Here is a 5,061-nt window from a genome sequence, read left to right as displayed (position 1 = left end):
TCCTCCTCCTCCTCCTCCTCCTCCTCCTCCTCTGTCTTGATCACGATCCCATCCTCTGAGGGGAAAATCAAACAGCATTAGGGTCATTGGGCGGGACGGGGTGGCCTCTTATACCTCTGGTGCTACAGAAACAGCTGCATGGTTTCCTGCAGCTGTTTGTGCTCTGGGAGCCAGCCTGTGCCACAAATGGGGCTGCAGGTGGAGCCCGGAGCGCTGGGATGGGCCATGGACCCCCAAACATGGAGTTCAGACAAACCACCCCGGCCAGGCTCCTCTGGAGGGTGTGCTCTGACTCCCTGCCAAAAGGTTTGGCAACTTTGAGCTGCTGCAGGATGTGAGGGATGAAAGCACCATGGGTTCACCAGGGCTCGGGTGGCTGAGTGATTTCAGAGCAGTTCCATCTGCTGCCCTTTCACTGGGCTGCAACAACAGCCATGGCACAGCCCCACTCAACAGAAACAGCACCAGGCTGCCGGCTCTGCTCTGGGGACAGCACAGCCTGCCTGGGACTGTCCCCTTCCCTCAGCCCTGCTGCCATGTGGCGTGGTGAGAGACCCAGCCCTCTCCTTCCCAGAGCACCCAGCAGTGGGGTGGAATGGCAGTGGGATGGATGGCAGCAGGCCAGGCTCCCCTTCGTGTCACCAAGGCCGGAAGGGAGCCGGGGACTTTGTTTGGTGACAGCAGCCATCCCAGGGACACACGGCAGGACACACAGCCAGCACGGCCCAAGGAAAGGCCCACAGGTCATCCCTCATGTCACCCCACACTGGACTGTGAGCCAGGCCTAAATGCTCTCCCGGGAAGAGCAGCTACACTTTCCCAAGAAAAGGAAACCGATGGGAGTGGATGTCTCAAAGCCATGGCCCTCTTCCCTCTGAGGAAGGGAAAACCCAGGTCCTTCTCTCTGCCCCCTCTGTGGGCCTGGGGGCTCAGCCCCCATCCTGGCCAGCACAGCTGCAGCTCCTGCCCAGCCCCACCAGCCGGGCCCCGCGCCCTGGCAGAGGCAGTGGCTCTCAGACAAGGATCAGCTTCAGCCCCCTGGTGGCTTGGCTGGTTTCCCTCACAAAGCCTTGAGCCGACCACAGGACCCACAAGACGGGGTTGAGGCCCTCAAGAGCCCAACTCTCTGTGTCTTGGTTTGTGTTACACCACCACAAAGCCATCAGGAGGAAGGAACCCACCATTCCCAGCCCCTCATCTCCCTGCTCTCCCATCCCCAGCCTTACAGCACATCTGTAGGACTTGGCCTGTATCTGCCACTCCACCAGCACAATTCTACACATGAAACGCTCGGTGCCACCATCTCATCTCTCCACAAATCACCTCATCCTTCCCCTTCCCTCCTGGCAGCTTGCAAATCACAGAGTTCCAGCCACATTCTTCCCTATCCTTATCCTGTGGAGCTGCCCCGAGCAACTCCCACATGTGGCAACCTGCAGGACCTCCCACATTCCTCCAGCAGCGTCCAGTGTGCAACCATCCACTCCTCCACACCTCACACCAACCTCCTGCCCTCTGCCACAGAGGGGTTTTGGGAGCAGGGCTCACTGGGGCTCTCACAGAACACAGCCTGAGACACATCTTCCCCTGGTCTCCGTGGCTAACCAGGGCTTTTCCCAGACTCAGAGGACTGGGCAGTGTTTGCTCTGCTCCTGAGCAGGACAGGAGCCCTTGGAGACCGTGTTCTGTGTCCACCATGGACATGCTGCCTCCTCCTCCAAGCTCAAAGCGTGACCAGAGCGACTCTTGGAACTCGCTGCACCCAGAAACTTTCCTTCTGGTGCTGGCTATGGGGGGATTTAACTCCTCCTGTCCATCCAGCCCCTTCCCCACCTTTTCCTAACCCACCACAGCCCCCGGGCCTCCTGTCCCTGGCACACCACGTGTGCAGAGCCGTGTCCCGAGCGTCTCACCTGTGCAGCCCCCGTGGTGAACGATGACCCTCTGGATCTCGCTGAAGTCGGCTCCGTACTCGGAGGAGTCGCCCAGGCTGGTGCCCGGCAGCTCCCTCGGGGGGGACACGGAGCCGTAGGGGCTCTCGCAGGCCGCCTCCTCGTCGGGGCTCTGGAAGCTGCCCTCGGACTGCCCCGACATCCCGTGCAGCTCGGGGTTCTCGGGGCTGTCTTCAGGAAGGAGCTCCTCTGTTTTGATCACCACCCTTATTCCAGCTGCAGCAACGAGAGATTCCCACCTGCCGTCACTCCCAGGAGCCAGAATGAGGGACCTGCTCCCAGCAATCCCAGCTGGCTCCAGCTGCTGATCCCACTGAGGGGTCTCCCTTCTGCTCTCCCTTCAGCCCCTGCCCTTCACCCATCCCTGCCACGCTCCCAGCTCCAGCCCAGGACCCTTCACAGGCACAGGGAACTCGCTCCACCCAGCCTGGGGCACCCCTCAGCCACCCCACATCCCCCAGCTGCAGCTCCACATGGGCCTGTGATTTTCCCCTTCCCATTGGCCTCAATTTAATTTCAAGATCCTTCTGATGGGGAGCACAAGCAGGGCGTTGTGTGACCCCACATCCACAGCCTGGAATCAGGGATGACAAGTGGAGGTGACACCATCTCCTCCAGGCCACCTCCTCATCTCCTTATCAGGCCCCTTATCGCAGAGCAGGAGTCGCTCTGGGACTTGGGGTCACTGGTGCCCCATTCCCAGCCCAGTCTTGGCCCTCACCATCCCATCTCCCTGCACACAGCCTGGGATGAGGCTTCCCTGCCCGGGAGGATGCTCCAAGGATAAACCAGGCACCATCCACGCAAAGAGAGGGTGGAGGATTTTCTGGGTGGATGGGCTCTCCCAGTGGGACTCAATTCTCTGTCCTTGCTGGGCACACCGGCTCCCTGAGGACCTGGTCTGGTTGCAGATGCTTCCCTTGCTGGGAAGGGCTCCCAGTGCCCAACTCTCCAGGCTCTGCTTGCCCTGGTTTCTATGTTGAGCTGTAGCTGGACACCAAACCTGCAATCAGCCCAATTTATCCCATTCCTAGGCAAGGCTTCTCCTGATAAACCACATCAGCCATAGCTCCCAGCCACATCTGCTCCAGCCTTGGGATGAGCAGCCCCTGGGAACACAACCCAGGGCTGCCCTGGTGCCAAGGTGCTGCCTCACCTGCCGTGGCATCAGTAATGATCTCACTCTCCTCCAGGTCCTGCTCATTCCTGCCCCGCGATTCCTCCCCTTGCTCGATCTGAGACAAAACACCAGGTTTGGAAATTGCATAGTCTGTTGAGAGACAGAGGGGTGGGAGAGAGGGATTACTGCACTGGGAATCTGATGTTGGCTTCCACCTCTTCCCAGCACGCAGGGGACACGTGAGGACACTCAGGAACATCCACAGGTGCAAAATCCCCTGAAGGGATGCAGGGGCTGGTACCCACTGCACACCCAGAGGATGCAGGGAAGCCCTCCCAACAGCCATGGGGAAGGAAGGAGCATCACGTTTTGGATGGCATAACTGTGTCTGGAAGAGGTTTGGGAGGTCTCCACCTCACCTGCCCACAGGGCATCCCTCTCCCAGCCAGAACACCACCACGGCATGAGCTGGAATAAACCCAGACTGAAAACATCCTCCTGTGTTTTCAAGCCTTTAAAATGGAACATTTGGGTCTCATCCAAGGGGATCTCCAAGGAGGAGCCAGAATGAGCCTCCTGTCCCTCAGTAGAGCAAGGACACCCCATATTTACCCAGGGAGATCAGAGATTCATAGTTCCCCTTCATCACATTCTTGTAGAGCTCCTTCTGCCACTCCTCCAGCTTCTCCCATTCCTTGTCATTGAAATAGACGGACACGTCATCAAAGGTCACCGGCACCTGCAATTCCAACAGTGCCTTCAAGCAGGAGCCTGGACACAGCCAGGCTTCAGCTCCTCCGAGGCCAGCCATGAGCTGCTTTCTGCATTTAAAACAACTCTGGGGTAGGTATTTCTTTGGGAATAAAGGACTCGACCAAACGGATGGCTCCTGGTGGTGAATCCAGACTGGGATTTCCCCAAAGGACCCCGAGCTCCTCCTCTCAGTCCCTGCTGTCTGCAGGGTGATCAGGCTTGGGGGACCACAAGGGAGAGAAAACCCAGGAGCTGAGCTGGACTCATCCCTATTGATGAGCTGACATAACTGCCGGATTCAATTACCCCAGAACTCCAGGGAAAACTCTACCCAGGCCCACAGGGCCCCCCATTATCCCTGGTTACTGTGCACCCACCATCTGCAGCTTCCCTGCTTGTTAGCCAAGGAATAATTCCTAAGGATAAATTCAGGATGTGCCAACTGTGCCGTGCTGGAGTGGAGCTCTTCAGAGGGAACGCAGCGCTCCAATTCTGCCCCCCAACTGCACTAAAGGGGTGTCAGGGTCTGAACCCACCTTTTCCTGATCCTCTCTGCTCTCTCCAGAGATACTCCCTCTCCCATGTCATACATGGTCTCATTTGCACACTCTTTTAGCAGGAAGGCTGTGAAATTCAAGTAGGAACTGAATATTGATGGTGGGCTCTTTCCAGAGCTATGCCCAGGGAGCTCATCTGCCTTCCTGAATCCCAAAGCTTCCCCCTTCCCTGCAGCAGCAGCTCCCACTCGCTCCTTCCCTGGCCTGGGAGACTCTGCAGCGTCAAGGTGCTCAAAACAGAAAAACCACAAAATCTGCAGGGTTTCTAGAAATGGTGGCAAAAAAAAAAAAAAAAAGAACAAAAAAAGAGTCAGCAGCCCCAGGGCTGTGCAGCGCAGTGGAGCAGAACTGAAACCTCTGGCCTGAGTACCAGGATGTCCTCCCAGGCCTTGTCCCTCCGTATTTTAGCCCCAGCAGGGGATGAGCTGGGAAGCTGCAATGGGGAGCTGCAATGGCGAGAGACTCACCTGAGCGGGTGCTGTCCCCGCTCACCCACCCCGGGCCGGTTCCCCGGGAGCATTTTGGGTGCAGTGCCCGGCTCCCGCTCCCCAGGACACCGTTACCTTGGGGACTTCCCCCTTCCTGCCCGGGGGCAGCCGCAGGATCCAGAAGTTCCTGTTCTTCAGGAGGTTCTCCATGTTCTCCAGGCGCCGCTGGAGCAGCCCGTACTCCTGGATGA

At 58.2% G+C, this 5,061-nt stretch overlaps 1 protein-coding gene across 1 annotated transcript in view; it reads right to left on the bottom strand.

Moving 5' to 3' along the window:
* LOC102040340 (zinc finger protein 777-like) overlaps nucleotides 1-5,061 on the bottom strand; it is a 16,634-nt gene that overhangs the window by 1,698 nt on the left and 9,875 nt on the right. The gene's annotated exons all lie outside the window — the stretch shown is intronic.

The sequence above is a fragment of the Geospiza fortis genome, unplaced genomic scaffold, assembly GCF_000277835.1.
Source record: "Geospiza fortis unplaced genomic scaffold, GeoFor_1.0 scaffold178, whole genome shotgun sequence".
NCBI classification, from domain to species: Eukaryota; Metazoa; Chordata; class Aves; order Passeriformes; family Thraupidae; genus Geospiza; species Geospiza fortis.
Note: the sequence above shows the minus strand (reverse complement) of the source record. Positions and strands in the feature narration are given on the sequence as shown.